Here is a 21,480-nt window from a genome sequence, read left to right on the forward strand (position 1 = left end):
GAGGTTATGCATTTTTGGCCAGAATGCCACAGACGTGATGCTGTGTCCTTCTCAATGTGTTGTGTCAAGAGGTACATGATGTCAATGTGTCTTGTTACTGGGGGTGTTAGCCTTGATCCCTGGAGAAGGTGATGTTGGCCAGACATATCCTCCAGAGGTTACTGTTATTCTGTTTGTAATTAATAAATGTCTTGTGGGGACGTACTTTGAGACTATACAAATATGCTGTTTTTTCTCAAACTTTTACCCTCTAGTTTTACATCCATCAGTGGTTCTTGCCTCTCATAATTATTATTGTGGTGTTTACCTACTGGTAATTTTCTATTTCCTTTATTTCTTCTACGTTTATTAATTAGAATTCTCCTGGAAGGAAGAGCTGGCCCTTCTCCCGCGTTTATTTATTTATTCACTTAGTGATTTTTATCATTACAGACTCATGAATATTTATTTTGTAAAATACATGTTATATAATAAATGTATGGATATTTATTTTATTCTATGGGCTATAGTTATAATTCGATACCTTAGTTGTTTTGTTGCTCACATTGCTCCACCTTTGACCGTTGGAAGCTCTTTCAGGTTGGCTTCTGTGCCCTTTGACAGGCTTTTGTGTTTCTTGAACACTTCCTTCCTTTCTGGCACCATGAGATACTCCAGGCTCGTGTTATCGTTTTCCGGCCCCAGCCCTGGGATCAGTCCGTCCTCTGAGGCGCCCTGCTTCCATTGCTGGAGAGTGGTGTTTAAAAACCAAGATCTAGCTGCTGATGTATTCATTGCCACTGGGGTGTCATTGCTTCTAGCTCCTTTGAGAGGACAGAAGTAGGAAATATATACCAACTCATGCATGCACACATGCCTATATTCATTTGTTTCTGTTTATCTGTGTTTATATTTTAAAAATCGTGAGTTTTTACTGATTTTCATTTGCTTTTAACTTGGCAGCTTAGGAGCTGGAAGGAAGCTGGGACATCAAACCCAAATTCTCCCCTCACAGAGGACGGAGCCACTGAGAGGATTGGACTGCTGGCCGAGGTGACCTGGCCAGAGATGGATTTGGGGCTAGAACTTGAAATTTAGCATGCCTTGGGTCATGTCTGCCCGCTGTGGCAGGGATCTCTGACTCCAAGGACATCTTTTGGCATTTGGTGGATGTACTGGGTTGAATAGTGTCCCCCACAAAATTTGTGTCTACTTAGAACCTGTGAATCTGACCTTATTTGGAAATAGGGTCTTTGCAGACCCTATATATCAAGTTAAGATGAGGTCATATTGGATCAGGGTGTGTCCTAATCTGATGCCTGGTGTCCTTAAAAGAAGAGGGAAATGTGGACACAGAAACACAGAGAGAGAACACCATGTGATGATGGAGGCGGACATTGGAGTGACGCTGCTAGAAGCCAAGGAACTCCAGGATTGCCAGCAACAGCCAGAAGCTGGAAGAGGCAAGACGTGTCCTCCCCTAGAGGCTGCAGAGGCATCAGGGCCCTGCCATGCCTTGACTTCAGACTTGTAGCCTCCAGAGCTGTGGGGCAACAAGCTTCTGGGTTTTAAGCCACCTAGTTTCTGATACTTTGTTCTGAGGACCCTGGAAACTCGTGCAGTGGTTTCTAGTGGCTGTTGCTCTCCATCCTCTGCACAGACATGGGCAGCTCCTCCCAGGCTCCTCCTTAGATGATCTCCCTCCCTCACTCCTGGGTGGCCCCTGGCGGGGGCTATCGCTACAGAACATAAAAGTAGAGGTTTCATTAGCGTGTGTTTGGGCCAAATTAAGACCCAAAGGGCTTGGATGTTGAACCGTATCCAGTGATGATACTTGTCCCTTTCCCCTGTTCCCCAGGACCTCTGTGTTACAAGGATAATCTACTCGTGAAATTGTGTTTCTTAGCACTTAATTCAACTTCAAGTCTGTTTGTCCTCCTTTGCTTCCTGGCGATGCTCAAGGTCACCTCCTGGGAGATGCTCCTTGTTTTCACACGTCTAGTTCATCCTGAAGGCTCCTGCACACCCCCAGTTGCCCCACGTGGGCACAGCACACATCCGGTAACCCTGGGTCTCTTTGGGGGATGGCGTGTTTGTTCTCCGCCTGGACAGTGAGACCCTCCAGGAGGGACGGCGCTTGCTCTGTACTCAGCACACACAGTCTCTCCTATTTGCCTCTGTCAGCACTGGTTCCAGACTCTCTCCTGTTGTGTCTTCCCTAGCCATGCTGGTCTGCAGAGCCCGTGCCCTGTGTCCTTCCTTTGGCAGTGCTCTCATTTGTGAATCACCTTTTATGTGAACTTTTTTCTTTTTTGGTAAGGAAGATTGGCCCTGAGCTAACATCTGTTGCCAGTCTTCCTCTTTTTGCTTGACGAGAATTGTCGCTGAGCTAACATCTGAGCCAGCCTTCCTCTATTTTGTATGTAGGATGCTGCCACAGTATGGCTTGAAGAGTGGTGTGTAGGTCCGTGCCCTGGATCCAAACCTGTGAACCCTATGCCGCCAAAGCAGAGCGTGCAAACTGAACACTAGCCCCTGGGCTGGCCCCTGTGAACTTGTTTTGACTCACTGACTTGACTGAGACTTCCTCCAGGGCAGGGGCTCCCCCCATGCCTAGAGGGTGCCTGGCTTGGGTTTGTTATGGATTTTCTCCTTCTTTATACCTGAGGGCAGAGGAACCCCCATCTCAACACATCTTGCTGAGTTTGAGGCTGAATATTGCCAACTTCTTATGGGGAAACTGAGTCCCAGGAAAAGAGAAACATGCCCATCGTCCTGCATCCCAATAGTACATACGTAGTGAGGTCAGGAAGAGAAGGGACCAGGTGTCCTTAGCTTCCCCTTGGTCCTCTCTGCCAAGATCATCCTGTCCTGCTCTTTCCTCATTTTTCTGTCCAGATGGCTGGGGAAGGCATGGCTGGCATCAGCCAAGGTGATGTATGACCACATGGGGCTCAGAGCAGAGAGGGCTTGGACCATTAGGGGTGCCAGGCTGGGAAATCGGAAATTGAAGGCCTGGCCCTATGGCCAGCCACACCTCCCCCTGGTGCAGTGTTCTGACATCGCCTGCGGGGGGTTTCACGGGCACGGACGGAGGAAGGAAGGCCTCTTGGCAGGCTGGAGAGACAGATGGGCTGCAGGCACTGGGCCTGGCCCTGCAAGCAAGCTCCAGGGCACTGGGGCTTGGCACTGAGTTTCCCTTATCAAGCTCCTGCTGGCCCTGTCACGAGAAACTTTCTCCACTTTGACACTGTGCCTTGGGCAAGCCAGTTCCCCTCTTAGGTGTCAGTCTTTTCATCTGTAAAATGAGAAGATTGGACCAGATGGTCTTTAGGTCTCTCTCAACCCTGACATAGCTCGGATTTATGACCTGTGGTTGCTGGGAGAGTGGTGATGTGGATGTGGCTGATGGCAAAGGGGCAGACTGGGCCCAGGATGCCAGCCTGTTGGAGAAGGGTGGCGTCGCCCAGAGCTCTGAGTTGGCACTGAGGTCAGGAAGACCTCTTGGAGACTGTTGTCTCTGAAAAGGCAGAAAAGAGGACTTTCCTTTCCTGATAGTCCCTTGACATTCTGTTTGTCATTCCATCCACCCACCTGTCTTTCCTTCAGGGATTTATTGAGTACCTATTGTGTACCAGGCACTGTGCTAGTGCTGGGAACGCAGCTGTGAACAAGATGAGGTCATCGCCTCTGTGGAGCCGAGGTCTAGTCGAGGAAGACGGGCGTTAGATGAGCCTGCCCCAGCATTCGGTGACCCTTGGAGTGGTTTCAGGCACTTCAGTGTGCTCTGCCCCTCTTCCTTGATTTTGCTTTTCTGTCCCCTCCTCTGTCTTCCTCCTTCCCCCTTCCTTCTCATCACCTGCTTTGTCTCTGCGGCCCTGCCTCACCTCTCCAATGCAAGACCTTCCTGAGATTCTGGGCTCTGCCAGGCCAGGAACTCAAAGAGCCCTGGGTCCTGCCCTCTGTGTTTACGTGCTTGGAGAATTCCCTGGGGAGGAGAGGGCCGTGCCTGCTCCTCCTCATCTGTTGTCGGTAGACCCGTGGCCTCAGGGGGTGATGGATGGTAAGCTTTGGAGTCAGACATTCCTGGATTTGTGATCAGACCGTGACCCTTTCTAGCTTGCACAAGTCACTTACCTTCTCTGAGCCTTAGTTTCCTCATTTGGAAAATGGGTTTAACTACATGTACCTTGCAAATTTTGGGGGGAATCAAGTGGGAAAATGTCATTGGAAGTGCCTTGGTGGTAACTTGAATATAGTAGGTGCTTGATTAAAACTAGCTTTCTGGCTTCCTTCCCCTCCATCTGGGTTTGTAGCCAGACATTTTGGAGTCTGGGACAAGGAGAGGAGCCCTGGCCCTCTGCAGACCATGCTTCGTCTAAGCTGCAGCAGGAGGGTGGCAGCCTCCCTGCCCTGGGACAAGGTACAGACCTTGAACTAGGAGAGGCCAGGAGTCTGCCAGGGGCTGGAAAGAATGACAAGTGTCCCATGCATCCCAAAAATGAAGTGCGGTGTGACAGCTGCCTGCTGCATCCTGCCGGGTGTTGGGGCCAGGGAGACCCTCACCGAGGGACTCAGCCTGAGTTGGGGGCCTGCTGGAGCCACCATCCTGGTGGTGTCTCCCCTGAAGCAACAGGAAATGGCCCCTCCCTCCTCCAGAGTTGCCCTCCTCCTCGCTCCCCGTCCTCTTCCAGATTCAGTCTGGGCCACCTGGGGCCTGTCCTGCCCCTGAAGAGAGCATCTTCTAGACCAGGGCTGCGATGATGGAGATGTTCTATTTTGCAGTGTCCAATACAGTAGCCACTAGTTACACGTGGCCATGGAGCATTTGAAATGTGACTAGTGTACCCGAGGAAATGAATTTTTAATTGTATTTAGTTTTAGTTAATTAAAATTTAGATTTAAGTGGCCACATAAATTTAAGTGGCTGCCATGTTGGACAGTACTGTTCCACGCGAACAGTTTTCACTTGCAGTGTTGCCACATGCTGGTGGGTCACCTTTGGTGTGAGGTGTGTTATGAATGAGTAATTTGTTCTTAGTAAGAAGTTACTGAGCTGTACGAATGGTTTGCATGTATATAGGAGGCAGAGCTTGGCAGATGAAGGGCTGGCCCTCACGAGTCTGACCTGCACGTTTGGAGCTGGCATGTAGAGTCTGGATAGGGGAACAGGAGGGGAGAAGTCTCAAGGGCCTCATTTCTCTGAACCAGGGAAGGTATTTTGAGCAGTGATTCTCTGTAGAGGAAAGGGATGAAGGGGATACATGCCAGGGTTATTGGCCAAAAAGGCTGAGTCAGTTTTACAGGAGACCCAAGAGACCATCTAGTCTAGCCCACTCGTTTTACAGAAGAAGAAACTGAGGCCCAGCATACATCAGGTACCTTTCATGGACCAGGATATGGTTCCTCTACTTCTAAGAACTACCCTATAAAGCAGATACTATCATCTTCATTTTGCAGTCAAGGCAACCAGAAATCAAAGTCATGAAGCTTTTTAGTGAAGCCAACATTGATCCCAAGTCTGTCAAGAGTCACAAGCTTAATTTGTGACAGAAGCCATGTCCTCTGATCGTCAGGCCAATGGTCCACACTGCAAGTCATGGCATCGCCTTCTACCATGGTGGGCCAGGGGTGTCAGGATTCTGGGCTTCTTCCAGCACCCGTGGCCTGTGGGATGGCTCAGGTCCCACATGAGTGGAGGGGTGTGGAATGTTTGCAGGGAGCATAGTCCATGGCACTATGGGGCTGCCTGCTCCAGGGCCTAGAACATGAGTGGCCCTGCTATTTGTGGAATCCAGAGACACCTGCCTGCCTGATGACCAGGAGGGCAGAGAGCAAGGTCAGAGGGGAGCTGGAGGCTCAGATTCCACTCCTGAAAGAGAAATGCACAGAGGAAACCTGTCTCTCTCCTTCCTCTCCAGCTCTGGCTGGGATTCTGCCCAGGCAGGGGAAGGGCCCACCCTCTGTCCAGCTGTTGTCCACCCCCCTACCCCCCCGCCCTGCTGCAGCTGTCCTGGCTCCATCAATCTCATCCAAGGCTGGGTGGAAAGAGGGGGATGAGGGAAGAGGGGGCCTCTCAGGCGTGTCTGCCCGAGGTGACTTTGGCTCCTGCCTCTAGGAGGTGTCTCCAGTAGCCGAGGGAAGGGGCTCAGGATGGTGTCTGTCCCCAGCTCCTGGGTCAGTTGTGGGGGTGTGGGTGGCTCAGCTTTCAGCCTCTCAGCATTTGTCCCTCCGGGAAGGTCACTCTTTTATTGAAGAGAATGGGAATAATTAAATTCTTCCTTCATCTCCTCTTGGGACTCAGAACCCTCCTAACTTTCCTCCTTTGCTTGGCACTTCTTAGCTTTGCTGTAATTTTCATGAATGAATAAATGAATGGCCCCTCAACTACCTCCGGGACAGGGCCATGGGCACAGGCCTGAGAAGGACGGGATGGAGTCTCTGTTCCTTCTGGGCGCGTGGTTTGACACTGGTGAGACTCTGTGTTTGGGGGTAAGACTTGGGGTGTGCGAGCCATCAAAGGACAAGTGTGTTTTGTCCTCCAGGTCTGGGCAGGAGGCGTGGGATGTCAGCCTTGGCATCAGCATCACCTGCAGCCAAGCGTGTGTCTGGCTTTGTTCTCTCTTTTTGTTGAAATTTAGCTGCGTCTGTGAGAGCTCTAGTACCCTGCATTCTTGCTAAAAGCAAGAGGTAGAAAGAGGAATTAGTACCCTTTCTTGGCCAGACCTGTTTGCCAACCTACAGAATCAGGAGAAGCATTGCCACCCTGTTTCAGTCCAACAGGTAACAGCATCACAGCATGAGAAGTTGACTGAGCTCTTTGGAAGAGAGGCTCTGGGAGTCACTTACTTTGTTTTTTATTTCTTAGCCTCATCTGGTCCCGGCACAGGACTTAGCGAGTGGGCTTTAGCCAAGTGATAGACGTCAGTGATTCCAGCCCTGGCTTCGAGTCAGACACGGCTGGGGAGCTTCTGAATAATTCAGACTCCCGGGCCCCCAGCCCAGATCTTCTGAACCTGAAACCCTGGGAGGGGGCAGGAATCTGTATTCTGAAAAGCTTTCCAGACGATTTCAGTGCACAGTTGGGCTTGGGAAGGTCCAGCTCTTCTACTTGGAGGAGGAATCTGGTGAACAGATACTCGCAGTGCCTTCTTCTGAGGCGCGCCGCCTTTGAGGAGTGCTGGCTCCTGCCTTCGTTCACGGCTCATTCCTTCAGCCAGCTGCCCGTGAGTGAGTGTCTGGCGAGGTGCTGTGGCGTGCCAGGTGCCGCTCTAGGCAGGGGGTGTGGGCACAATTAGGTGGAATGTTCTTCCTGAGGGAGGGCACCATGTGGGGGCAGACAGACAAGAACCCTACAGTTGTAGCACGCTGTGACAGTTGGGTGTCTGAGATGCTTACCAGGGGCTCCTAGGGGTCAGAGGGCCCTGTACAGGCTCTCAGTCTGTTTCAGTTCCTTGGCCAGAGTGACAGGCTTGCTTACCCTTTCTGTGTGTGTTTGCACAGGAAGGAACCTTAGCAAGTACCTCAGTCACTCCCTTATTTAGCTCAGGGGGCAGCTGGTACCCAGAGAGACTAAGGGACTTGACTAAGTCCACCCAGTGAGCTCAGTTTTGTCGTTGTTGTTGAGAGAGGGGTCTGGGGTGAGGAGGATTTCCTTTTGGAAAAACCGCATCATGAAACCCCAGCAGAGCGTGGTATACCTGGGTCTGGACGTGCACACAGACATGGCCCGGTCTTGGTTCCAGCCATGTGCCCGAGGGTGAGTCTCCTAGACCCCAGATTTCTTGTGTGCCACATTAGGATAATACACCCACTTTGCTGTAGGGTCTTAGGATTAGAGATCTGAGCTTGGTCCATGCCAGCTGCTCAATAAATGCTCGTTTTTCTTCTCCACCATTTTATTTGGTCTCTTAAGTGAGGACAGCATGTTTTTGGCTTCAGTTTTCTGAGCCCTCCTCCTAGCTGGCTGTTGCCCGTAAGCTAATTCCCACTGAAGGGCCGACTTCAGGGTGCCAAGTTCCAGACGCCGCAGGAGACCTGCGCTCCTCTTCCTCACCCTGCGTATGGCCTGGCCACGGGGAGCCCAGCCCCCTCCTGTGCCTTTTAACTCAATACTCCCTGCACAGCCCCATGCAAATTGCTGGAGCACTCAGAAGGCCTTATTTCTCACTCAGGCTCCCTCATCCAAGCATTTGTCCTTCCGCTCGACATTAAACTCTGTCAACATTTTTTCCCAATGAAGTTCTTCCTCCCCGTGCACGGTCCCCCGGTCTCCAGCCGGCTTCTCCAGCCAGGGACACAATTGGATTGCAATTGCTAGCACTTCCTGGAGATCGGGTCCCCGAGGAGCTATAAAAGTCCAGGAGTGTTTCTGGCCACCTCTGCATGTGGTTTGCAGAGGCTGGCGTGGCCGGCACAGCTCTCACACCCGCAGAGCTGGGGAGCGCACGCATGCGTCGACTCGGCTGTCAGGGAGGCCCTCAGATTGCATTACCTATGTCACTAAGTTTCTGGCTGCCAGTTTGAATTTCTTAAACGGATTTGCTGATTACAGGCTCTGGAGGGCTCCCCCCCACTGTACGTAATTGGGCACGGAGCCGTGGTGGGGTGGATTTGGGTAATGGCTGCGCTGCATTCCTCCCATTCTTTTCTCACAGGAAAAAGTGCCTGGAAATAGCCCTGTGGTGGGGCTTGCTTATAGAAGGAGGGGCCTGCTGCCTGCCACCGGCCTTCGCATTTGGTCCCTCTTGGCCCTCTCCAGCCTCCTCTGCCTCCTCCCTTCCAGGCAGATGCCACCAGCTGGGCAGGCACTAGGGTTGCAAATGCCCCTCAGTGAGTTTAATGACCTGGCCAGCTGGACTGCCCTCTTCCCACCCTTGCTGGTTGGGACTGTGGCCCCATTCCTGGGCGCTTTGTCTGTAAACCTCAGACACTGAACAGAACAGGGCAGCAGTGAACCAACTCTGCCGCCTTCTCTCCATCCTTCCTTCCTTTCCTTTTTTTTTTTTTAAATGAAGCCAGTCTTTTGAATTGAAAGTAAAAGCCCAAGCCTTGAGTCTAAGTGGATTTCCCTGCAAATGGGATGCCCTGCTGGATTGGGGTGCCATTGGGCCGCGTGGCTCAGACAGCCCTCGGAGGAGGGTTTTCCTCCTCCAGCTCTCAATCCCATGGGGAATTCGTGGCAGGAAATCTCTCCCTGGGGTGTCTGATCAGATTGGAAAGTGTGTATGAGAAAGTGTCTCTTTCTGTTTTCCAAGGCACCAGCTCTGTCACAGTTTACAAGAAGGCGGCTGCCACCTTACAGCCCTCAGCGCCTGGGCACGGGGAGGCCACTGCAGGGTCAGGTCTTCTGGTTGTCCACATGGCCTGGACACTCAGCCCCTCCCTCACCTGCCGAGCTCCCCTGATGCCGTAGTGGACCCCTCCTTTCAGAAGGAGTGTCCTTCTGACACTCCTGCCTCACTCAGCGAGCAGCCTGCTCCCTAGACCTGGTTCCTAAGTCTCCAGCAATATCTGATGAAACAGGTATTGGAAAGGAAAGAACGAGTGAGAGAGAGCCTGCTGGTGTGGCTGCTTCCCACCTGGAGGCCCTCAGAGTCTTCCCCTTCCTCAACGGCATCAGCAGACGCACTGCGCAGTGACGCAGCAGCTGAGGGCCACACGTAGGGCGGGGGATGTCCACACTCAGGGCAGGTGCGTGTGGGCGAGTTGGTGCTGGGGGCGGGAGTGCCTTCTCTGAAGCCCCCAGCTCTGCCGAGTGATTGTGATGCAACCTTTCCCTCCCGTCTGACCCCCTGGGACTCCCAGAAGGCTCTGAGCACAGGGGGCATTTTCCCCTAACCTTCATCGTTATCTGGTTTTGGATTATGCTAGTTTATTCTAGGGTCAGGAGCAGGCTGGGCATTTAAAAAAATACTTATATAAACAATGCTCTACAATAAGAGTACAAATCAACGGAATAGGAAGAAATAGCCTCCCAGAGCTGCCGCCACAGCAAGTCAGCCTTCCATGTTCTGTGATGCCTTGAGTCTGCATTTACTTGCAAACATAATTTTCACCTGATTATAGTCATAGTGTAGACAGAATTTTGCACTTTCTTTTCGTTATATAATATTCTACTTCAAACTACATAATCATCACAATTAGACTTTTAAATGTCTCTATAGTAACCATTGAGTATTTATTAATTTTCCCTTTTGACCATTTGGTTTGTGCACATTTTAAAAATTTTCCTAATAATAATAATGCGGGAAACTGCATTAATATACATCAGTATATTAATATTATACATGTGCGTGTGTGTGTTCCTTTCTCTCTCTCTTTCTTTTCTTCTTTCTCCTCCTTTTCTGTTATTTTCTTAGGACAAGTCCAGAAGCCAGGCATTCTTCCCTGGAGTAATGGAGACCCAGTTCTGGGTTGTCAAATACCAGCCAAAGTCAGGTGCTGAGGGCAGCCTCAGGACTTAGCTCAGCCCTTGGTCTGAGTCTGGCCTTACAAATCTCCCTTGGGAAGTGAGCTAGGAGGCAGAGTCCCTATTTGGGAGGCTGGTGACTCTACGTTTTTGTTGCAGCTCTGGCTCTGAAGCCTGTGGCCTGGGTGCATAGATTTTGATGGAGTAGGTTTAACTCATTCCGCGAATCCTAAGTGCAGTCCCCCATGTGACCCCATTCAAAGCGGGAGAAATAGATGAACTCTCACCCTCCAGGATCTTGTGGTCTGAAATGACCACAGGCCCACCCATTCAGTTACATTCAACCAAACTTGATGCAAAGCTGCAAACGCAGATGAGTGAAATGGGCCAGGGTCTGTCACAAATTGAAGACCCCGTACCCCATTTGGGGACCTACCCGCTGTTCAGGTCTAGCTGATTGTTGTCACGCCAAAATGTGAGCCTGGTATTGCCAAATCTTCCATTTTTCAAGGGAAGCTTGAACTTTTGATTTTTGGGTAAAATTTGATATTTAACTATTGACAATTATTTAAAAAATTTAAAACATGGTTTAGTTCAAACAAAACCTATCTGTGGTTTAGGGTGCCAGTGTGTGGCCCCTGCTTTATGTACTAGGGGTCAGTTGTTATGCTGGGCACTTTGGGGGTTATGGGAGCATAAAGTTTCAAAAATCGTGGGGAGGGGAGCGCCTTGCACCTGGACTCACAAAACAAAGTGTTACACGATGGGGGCCACGAGTGAGACAGAGACAAGCCGCCCAGCTGTGCCTGGGCAGGGACGGCTGCTCCTGCCCTCAGGGTTCGGGAGGTTGTCAGAGGAGCTGCTCCTGTAGGTGGCACTCACTGAGACGTTGTGAAGTACTTGTTGTCTGGACGCCATTTAGGTCAGCGACAAGACAGCAGGGTCTGTGGCCATCTGTCTGTCTGTCCGTCTGTCTCCAGCAGGAGACCACGTCTCCGTTTTCTAGTCCCTCTGGCAAAGCCTCTGGGAGAGCTTGGCCTCGAATGGGAGAGGGCTTAGAGCCGAGTTGGCCCTGGGAGCACTGGACTGGTGGTGCTGAGTGCGTCACCTTCCTCCATTTTCCCATCTGTGCTGTGAGCAAAGTCGTCCTCTCGGCAGTTAGCAAGTATTTATTGGACGCACGCTGGAGGCAGAGCTGCTGGGGACCCTCTCCACTCTCCTCTGAGAGCTGTAGAGAAGATACAGCGGCGTCTGTCTGAGGTGCTTTGAACTCCTCAGGAAGGAGAAGGGATTTGAAGATGCCCGTACCGCTCCATGGTTTCCCCAGATGACAGCCGTGACGTACGAGCTGAGTGCTGCTTAAGAAATACAACTTGGGAGGGAAATAAACACCCTGTGTTATTTATTCTTTATTAAAAAAACAAAGCTTTCCTTAGCTGGGAGGTTTCAGATCCCCGACAATGTCAGGTCCAATTGTCCTCTGTTAATAACAGGTGGGACCCTTCCTGGCTCACGTCAGGAGCATCTCCATGTTTCTCTGCGGGCACCTTTGGCATGTGGTGCCTGCCCGAGAGGAAGGGAGTGTGGTGTTGACGAAGGGGACGGTGGTGTGCTGCCCGGGCCCAGGTCTTGTTCTGAACAACAGTAGCCAAGAGCTGCCTTCTGGGTGCTGGGTCCTGTCCTAGAGATGTGATCCGCGTCTCCCGTGTCATCCCCTCCAGGATTGGGGGCACTGAGGGGCAGCAGGTGGGGAGCCCCAGGGGTCAGGAGTGAAGGTGCTGGTGGATGTATCCGCCACCTCTTGATTGGATGGCCTCTCGGAGTTTGGAATCAAGGTGAGACTTGGGCTTTGCTTCTAAGAGTCGAATGGAATCCAGGGGCCGAGAGCATGGTGGAGGAAGTGAGAGTGGGCCAGCAGGGCTGGAAGGGAAGGGCGGATAGGCTGGGCTAGCGGCAGGGCCTTGTGGAGGAGCAGGGCCTGGGGTGAGGGCCCCAGTTGGGGCAAGGTCCAGCTGACTTGAGGGCCACCACATTTTGACCTTGAGTGACTGCAGTATTGTGAATGGTACCCTTGCAGGTCTTGAGTGTGAGTTCTCCCCACTGAGCCACATGGCAAGCAGGTGAGGGAGGGGCGAGCGGGTTTATTATTCCACTTAATTCACTTCAATGTGGTATAGCTTAAGAACGTGGGTTTTGAAGCTAGACAAATCTGGGCCTAAGCATAGCCTTCTGACTTGACTAACCTGTTAACCTCTGGACCCCGGTTTCTCCATCTGTAAAATGGGAAGACTGAGACTTCCCTCACAGCGTGTTTTGTAAGGGATAAAAACCTAAAGTGGTCCATGGCGCGTTGTGGACACTCAATAATTAATAGTAGCTGCTCTTGTCAGTGCAGACTAAGACGCGGCCCTAGAGAGGGTGAGTGTCTTGCTCACGGTCACAGAGCTCTTCGGGGACGCGGCAGGGACTGGAACCAAAGTCTCGGACGTCTTAGGCTGTGTGCTCCATCCTCTGTGTGCCTCCCCCCGCTGAGGTGGACTCGGCAGATGGCGGCGGGCAGGCGCCACTGCCGCCCAGGGCGCACTTCTGCCTCCTGAGTGGGGAACACGGGCTGGGGCCCTGCATCGGATGTGATTATAGGGCACAGCCTGCTGAAAGCAGGAGCAAAAACGTACCAGGGCTTTTGTTCCCCAAGCAACTCCATTGTGTCTGTCTCCTTCCCCACCCCTCCTTTTATCTCCTAAAAGAATAGAAAAGGGAAGAAATGGAAAAGATGAAGGGCTGTCAGCACCAGATCACAACATCGGCTCAAGGAGTTGGCGGCTTTTCAGTGCCTGCGGAAAGTTCCCTCCTCTTCTTGCTTTCCTCAACTTCTTGCTTTCTTCTGTCTCAGTAAGGTAAATCTACATGCCCCTCGAAGCCCGGGAGCTTCCCGCTTCCCTGTCTGCCTTCGGCTGTGAATTGAATGCCTTGTGGAACAGCTATTGCAGTGCCGCCCAGCCTGTCTGCTGGCTGGGGGGTGGAGCCTCCTTTCCCCAGCACTCTCAGGTGATGTCACACTCCTGCTCCAGAAACTTCAGTGGCTCCCTGTTGCTTATCTCCAGTCCATGCTTCTAAGGATAGCATGCAGAGGGCTCTCCGGAATCTGACCTTGGCCTACCTTTGCTTTGTTGTCCCCGTGGCTCCTTGTATAAAGCATATGCTTCTGCTGCACTGGCCAACTTGCCTTTGTCACGTGGTTCCTGTTGCTTGGAAAGCCCTCAGCCTGGTGGGATTAGGCCCATTCTTCAAGGATTAGCTGAAGGGCCAGCTCTTCTGTCCACCCGTCTTGCTCAGGAACATGCTCCTCTCTCGCCTGGCACACAGCAGATGTGGAATTAATGTAGCACTCGCTCACCGACTCTGCTTGTCACCGAGCAGGGCTCTTCCAGGGCCTCCTCGGAGCTTGCTGGCTGCCCCCCTCTCCCACAAGCTGTGGAGTGTAGTTACTCCTTAATTGCACATGATCTAAGTTCTGAGGCATTTTCTTTTTAAGTCTAAAGTTCTCTTACTTTTCCCATCGCTGTCTAGTTTCTGAGCCCTCGAGGCGGTGGTGGCAGGAGGCTGTGGGACAAAGAGAGCCAGACTTGGAGTCGGAGCCGTGAGCTCTCCTCCCGTCTCTGCCTCTGCCCAACTCTGACTTTGGGCAAGCAGCTCCCCTCCTCTGGGCCTCAGTTTCCCATTTGTAAAACAGGGGGTTGGATGATCTAATCTCTAGGATTTGTGGATAGGATTTTTAAAAACAGTTGTGTTGAGATATAATTCACATACCATAAAATGCTCCAATTGTTAGGGGCTGAGTTGTGTCTGCTCCAAATTCATGTTGAAGTATTTCAAAACGTGACTGTATTTGGAAATAGAGTCTTCAGAAAGGTAATTAAGGTTCAGTGAGGTCCTTGAGATGGGGCCTAAGCCAATCTGACAGGTGTCCTTTAAGAGGAGGAGATGAGGACGTAGACACGCAGGGAGGAAGGACCACATGGAGACATATGGAGAACACGGCCAACCATAAGCCAAGGAGAGAGGCGTCAGAATGAAACTAATCCCACCGACACCTTGACCTTGGACATCCACCTCCAGAATCGTGAGACAGTAAACGTCTGTTGCTTAAGCCACCTGGCCTGTGGTCCTTTGTTGTGGCCGCCCTAGCAAACTGCTGCACCCATTTCATGTACAGCTCAGTGGGTTGGATGTCCACAGGGTTGCATAACCATCAACACATCTATTTTTTGAACATGTTATCACCCCTAAAAGAAACCCCATACCCGTTAGCATTACTCACTGCTCATTTCCCCCAACCCTCATGCCACCTCCAGCCCCAGGCAACTACTAACCTGTGTTCTGTGTCTGTGGACTTGTCTGTTCTGGACGTTTCTTATAAGTGGAATCATACAGTGTGGGGTCTTATGTGTCTGGCTTCTTTTGCTTAGCATAGTGTTTTCAGATTTCATCCATGTTGTAGCATATACCAGTGCTTCATTCCTTTTTATTGCTGAATAATATTTCATTGTATGGGCAATGCCCCTAATGGCCCTGTGCCTGGATGACACACAGAGTCCTGTGGGGACTCAGGTCTCCCAGGTGACTCTCATCAGCGAACTCCCCAGCACTACCCAAGATGATAAAAGGCAGGGGAGCTCCTGTAAGATCTGGCTTCAGGGGAACAGGCATTGCGGTTTTAGGTGGACTGGTCCTTGGCAGTTCAGGTGTGTCCCCTGGAAATCACTGCTTGTGGCCTGGTCTATTCCAACATGGTTAGGACCCAGGGACCCATCTCAGGGAGCCTGGATTTTGAGTCTCGCAGGCTGTACCTGTACCATTTGTTCCTGTGCACTTTCCCTCAGGCGTCAACCCATCTGGCTTGTAGGATAGGGCCTGACCTCACCCATCAGGCCATCTTCCTGGTGCCAGCAGTTCTCCCCGAGGCGCCACTGATGAGGAGGTTTGAATGGCGGATACTGTTGGATACCATATGGTCCTTCTCTCCTTCTGGGACCAGGTGTCTGTCTGACAGTGAGGCCCACTTGTTTCTTATCCCCTGTATCCCTGGTCAGGCCTGGAATGGCTTTTGAGATCCCACGAGATCTGCCTTCAGAGGAATTATCAACTCTGTTCTGGAGCTGGACAGACCCTGGCAGCCTGGTTTGTCCCCAAGATGTCCCCACCTGTAACCATCACCTGATGGACATTTGGGTTGTTTCAGTTTTTTGGCTCTTAAGAATAATGCTGCAATTAACATTATGTACCAGTTTTTGTGTGGACACGTTATCATTTCTCTTGGGTCTATACCTAAGAGAGGAATTGCTGGGTCGTATGATTACTCATTTTTAACTCTTTGGGGAACCACCAAAATGTTTTCCAAAGTGACTGCACCATTTTACATTCCTACCAGCAGTATATAGAGGATTCCAATTTTTCCACACCCTTGCTGACACTTCTTATTGTCTGTCTTTTTGTAGCCATCCTAGTGGGTGTGAAATGGTATCTCATTGTGGTTTTGATTTGCGTTTCTCTGATGATGAATAATCTTGAGCATCTGTTCATGTACTTATTTGCCATTTGTGTATCTTCTTTGGAGAAATATCTATAAATATACTTTGCCTATTTTTAAATGTTATTGTCTTTTAATTATTGAGTTATAAGAGTTCTTTATATATTCTGGATATAAGCCCCTTATCAGATATATGATCTGCAAATATTTTCTCATATTCTATGGATTGTTTTTTCATTTTCTTGGTGGTATCATTTGTAGCATAAAAGTTTTTAATTTTGATAAAGTCCAATTTATCTCATTTTTATTTTATTACTTATGCTTTTGGTCTTGTATCTAAGGAACCACTGCCTAACTCAAGGTCATAAAGATTTACTCCTTTGTTTTCTTCTAAGAGTTTTGTCATTTTAGCTCTTACGTTTAGGTCCATGATCCATTTTGAGTTAATTTTTGTGTGTGGTGTGAGGTAGGGGTCCAGCTTCACTTTTTGAGTGTAGATATGTGGATATCCAGCACTGTTTGTTGAAATGGATGGGATTGTAAAGGTCACTTGGAGCAGCCCGCCATCTGAGGGGAAGCCTGGAGAACAAGCAGCGTGGAGCCTGGCTCGGGGAATATGTTGGTGATTGCCTTGCCCTTTCCTCCTGCAGTAGCACCAACATGCCGCCCCAGCCCCTGCGTGACAATATTTGGTGTTGAGATTTTATAATTCTGTGTTTGTTTAACTTGCTCTTCACAACTTCCAGAAAGGTGTTGTGTGCAGCTGGATGCTAAATAATTGATTCTGGTCACGGTGAAGGTCAGAACAAGAGGATGTGGGCTTCCATTGTAGGAGGGCTTGCCCCGGCTCCTGAGACCTGCTGGAACCAACAACAGGGAAGTTATCAACTGTCTCTCTACCTGGAGAGGTATTTGAGGGCTCCAAAGTCCAGGTGATGGGGCCCTTGCAGGCCCTTGATCGAGTTGGGGAGGAGATGATAGTGACAGCTGAGACCAGAGGCGATGGATGTTTGGGGAAAAAAGGAAAAGAGGATACTTTCAGCTTTTTGGCTCCTTCAGTCCAACCCTGCTTCCGTGCCAGAGGAGGACCGTTTTCTTTCCCTTCAGCACTTTCTCAGCAGAGCTGATAGGCCCCCTGAGTGATTTAAGGGACATTAGGGAGACAAGTTATGGTTATACCAGGCTCTAGGCTACACGTACCCCTTTTCTCCCCCGGCCTCCTGGCCCGAGGCTCAAAGGACCATCTTCCCCACCATGAGAGCTGAGGCAGACATTGAGGCACTGGGCACCCTGCTGGGTAGAGTACCAGTGGGAGGGCAATGGGGACCTCAGAGGGCCCAGGCTTCCTCCTTCTTCCTGCTGTTGACAGTATGTGAAGGGCAGGGCTTGCTAGCCACTGACAGATCTCTCCAGTAGGGCCCCAACTTTCTTCTCCAGGCTTATTCCCATCCACTTCCATGGTTCCTGGCTCCAGTTAGCGCAGACCACTTCCATGCCTGTTTGTGCTGTTCACCTCTTCATCTCCAGCATGTAGAAACTGCTCGGCTCTATAAATAGTTGTTAGAGAAATGAATGAATGAATGAATGAATGAATGCTTTTCCACCTTGAGCTCAAGCTCTTCCTTTCACCTCATTCCCCATTGCTCTTTGGCTGTCTTCAAAAGCCTGTCAACTGTTCAGGTTCCAGCTTAAATATCTTGTCTGTAAAGCCTTGCCACTGCTTCCTACTCCCAACTGAATATAATGATCTCTTTTTAATCTTCTCTTCATTATGTTTCTGCCTCTGTTTTGCCACTTTCCACATCTGCCCTCTGGTAAAATATTTGTGTATATGTCTTAACCCTGGAATTGAAGCACAGGGCATGGGATAGGAACCATGCTTCCTTGTTTTGTATGTTACTGTGTTTTCTCCTCCCTTCCACTCCACCACACCTAGCATGGTGCTTTACAGACATTTGTCACTCAACAAAGTCTGCTTGATTACAGTGCCCAGGTCACAGATTATTGGTGCTGGGTCTCTGCCTCCCAGGTTAGCATTCTGCCTACAGCTTTATGCTGCCCAGAGGATTTTCCTGGGTTTCACATCCTGGAGTAGGAAGTATCTGTGAGAGACAGATGTCAGTGTGCGGTGTTCTCCATCCATTGTGTATAATTTACATATTTCTGTGTAAGGAACCTCACTGGGGCCACATTACTAAGGTATTATACTTGACTCCTGGCAGGAAGAATTGGAGCAGATAACACATCAGTGGTAATCCCTTGCTCTGCCGTGGAGGACACAGAAAATCTCTGGTGTGAGTTGCTGCCTCTGGATATAGACTCACTTGCTATTGTTAATGTAGCGGCTGGACTTCTCCCCTACTGATTAGACAGCTCTTCTCTGTTCTCTCCTCTTTACAGCTCCACCCCCAGTCCTGAACTGGAAGGTGGGGCTGAGTGGGACGAGAGGCCACAGGGAGAGAGGGGGCCACTTAGAATGCCTAGCCACAGAGGGCCTTTGGGGAAGACCGACTGGCACAGAGGCTTGGAGGCCCCGGTGCTTGGTGGGTGCCCAGTCCCTCATGAGGGAAGGAGGCACTGATGCTGAGCCTCTGTTCTTATGTGGGGCTTTCTGTTTCCAAATGCACTTTTGTATGGATTTCACTTTGAGACTTGCAACAATCATGGGAGATGTTTTTGCCTCTCTTTTCAGCCACAGTGTCTGCAGAACAGAAGGGAAGGTGACTTGTTCCTGAAGTCCGGAGCAGGCATTGGAGGGAGGCTCACACTCTGGGAGGCAGCATTGGTCGGGAAGCCAACCACCCCTTGCACACAGTGGGCATTTGATGTGTGGTTGTACAGTAAATGAAGAGCAGACACTCAATCAATAATAGTTGATTTGAAACGAGAGCAGAGTTTTCTGGATTTTGCTCTGAACTCATTCCGGTCTCCTTCACTCTTTGACTCAGTTTCTTCTCTTCCCCATAGGGATAGCCACTCTCCCTGGCCCTTGCCCGTGTCCCAGCCTGGAGAGTGACACCTAGAGTTTTCTGGATACGGAGATGCAGAGTGTTCGTCCTGGGAGTCCGTGTGGCTTAGTGGCACGTCAGCAGATATGTAACTGCAAAACCCTCCTCCTTCCCTTGAGGCAGATATTGCTAATTGACCACAGCACTCTTTCCTCTGCCCCCGACTCAGTCCTTCCCGATACAGCGCTCCAGGTCATCACCACCAAAGCGCCAAGATGGCGTTAGGATGTCAAGGAGGCTTTATCTTTGGTCTAGTAAAAAGAGCACCTAACTTGGAACTCTGGCCTCTCCATTCTGCCCTGTGATGTTGGGATAATCCCTAGACATTTTGGAGCCTTGAACTTAGTGGTCTCTCAGGCCCCTATAGCCTTGAAATTCCAGGATTCTGTGGTTCCCTCTGTTGGGAGGGAGAGAGCCTCATCGTCATGCGGCCTGGCCACGGAGGGGTAGGATTAACCTCCAGGGTCAGCAAGCTTGCAGAGCTCAGGAAATGCCTCTCTGTGATCCGTATTTGGTCCAGAGACAGGTGGTGGAGCCTGGAGGAGGGGAAGTGCACTCACAGCCCCAGGGCTGGGGGAAGGGAGGCCTAACTCAGCTGCCCCTTTTTCTGACAGAATGAAGGTCTTCAGGCCCAAGTGGCCAGAGCATTTAGATCTTAGCGAAGAGGCTGGACCCTGTGAGTTAACTCTCCCAAGTCGAGTACTTGGCCACTAATCCCGTCGCTCAGCCCCTTTGTTGGTAGGGGAAAGGAGAACTGTCAGTGGGGAGTTTGCTGGGAATCCAGGTTCGCTCACTCCTTTTTCAGTAACTCTTAGGAGATGACGGACGATTCCTTGGGCAGATGCGGCTCTCTTAGACTTGTGTCGTGGCCTCCAGGAAATTGCTTCTTTTAAGCCAGTGCCGCCCCAGGCTCTCTTGTTTGGCGGGGGAGTCCAGAAATATTCAAAGCGTTAGTGAACCAGGTCCCTTGTCACCACTGCCAAGCGGGGTGAGGGTCATGGAGCCTTTCTCCCCATTGTACAGAGGAGGTGCTGCAGCCCAGAGAGAGTGCCGACCGGCTGCGATGCTGCGGGCGGGTGGGAGATGCCTCGTGTAAGCTCTCAAGGCTGCGAGTGAGCCTTAGCCGATCTGTGTGTGTATTTGCGAGGCGCCCGTGAGATTAGCCGCTGAGCAGAGGTTTTATTTATGATGGCGCCTAGAATTCCCGTCCTGCTGCCTGCTAGAATCTGCTGCCATCATTGGTGCTGCCGAGCTCCCTGGGGTGTCTTAAGTCTCCTAAGTAATCTGTGTGTCGGCCATGTTCGAAGGCAGCCTCATGCAGAGGACAGTCCTCACGGAGTGGGAGCAGCCGGGGGCTCAGCGGGGCCCGGCTTCTCCCAGGTGTGGTAGGAGGCTCAGTCTAACAGGGCTGGGAGGGGAAGCGGCACCGCCTTGGGTCAGAGATGTCTGCGTCCATGTTCCCATCAAAGCCCTAATCTGGTCACTGGTAATACAGCAGATGTAGTCATTTGACATTCATGGCTCCTTGATTAAAATGGTTGAAATAAGAATCTAACATGGACAAGACACAGGATTTTAATAACATCCAAGTAGTATTAAGTAGCGTAAGCCTAATGTATTTTGTGATTTTTTTCATTAACTTCAATTTAGTGGGCATTTATATTTTAATTTGTAACGTGCTTAGTTCCTGAAAGCAGTCACATTGCCTTCTTTAAACAAATGTGCCATGTTTTTTGCTTTTCACTAATTTGGGAAGGATTTCTTATTACTGATTAATGAGGTTTTACTGAGAATAGGATCAAAGCATCATACTATTTAGAGCTGGAAGGCTCCTTAGAGATTATCTCATATTCTTCATTTTGAAGATGAAAAAACTCTAGTTTATTACACACACTCACAGATGCTCAGTGATTTATTTTGCATGAACTGCTTTGTCCCTTAATATGAAAGGGCTTACTGGTGTGAATAAATAGACAGAAAGGGAAAATATTTCTAACCTTTTATTGAAGTGTAACATACAAACAAACAAACGCAGTGTTCAGTGAACTTTTATAAAGTGAACACATCTATGGGACTGGTACCCAGATTCAGAAACTGAACGTTACCAGCACCCCAGAAGTCGCACTCATGTCCCCTTCTAACCACTGCCCCCAGTAAAGGGTACCCACTATCCTGACATCTAATAGTGCAGATTCGGTTTTGAACTTCACATCAAGGAAATCATATAGTGTATGCTCTTTTGTGTCTGGCTTCTTTTCTTCAACTTTTTTTTCCCCCTGAGATTCATCTCTGTTGCTGGAAGCAGCTCGAGTTCATTAGTTTCCATTTTTGCGTAGTGTTCCACCATGGGACTGTACCACAATTGCTTTAGCCTTTCTGTTGATGGACATTTTGGTAGTTTCCAGATTTTGGTTGTTTTTAAGTAGTACTTCTATGAGTATCCTGGTATACCTTTTTCATCAAAACCCGTTTCTGTTGGTTTATAGCAAAGAGTGGAATTGCGGAGACAGAGAATGTGGGTACATTGCACTTCCGTTACCACAGCGGTTGTA

General features: G+C 50.2%; 1 protein-coding gene across 10 annotated transcripts in view; it reads left to right on the forward strand.

The window, feature by feature from the left end:
* TSPAN9 (tetraspanin 9) overlaps positions 1 to 21,480 on the forward strand; it is a 193,786-nt gene that overhangs the window by 55,461 nt on the left and 116,845 nt on the right. For 2 of the 10 annotated variants that reach the window (XM_070620512.1, XM_070620513.1), the window contains one exon: positions 943 to 1,032. The exons of 6 other annotated variants lie outside the window; for them this stretch is intronic. The gene's annotated coding sequence lies outside the window, so the exon portion shown is untranslated. Of the gene's footprint in view, positions 1 to 942; positions 1,033 to 13,137; positions 13,288 to 21,480 lie in introns of all 10 variants that reach the window. 2 more of the 10 variants (XM_070620511.1, XM_070620514.1) reach the window with 1 other exon arrangement.

Source organism: Equus przewalskii, chromosome 5, assembly GCF_037783145.1.
Source record: "Equus przewalskii isolate Varuska chromosome 5, EquPr2, whole genome shotgun sequence".
In the NCBI taxonomy this organism is placed as follows: Eukaryota; Metazoa; Chordata; class Mammalia; order Perissodactyla; family Equidae; genus Equus; species Equus przewalskii.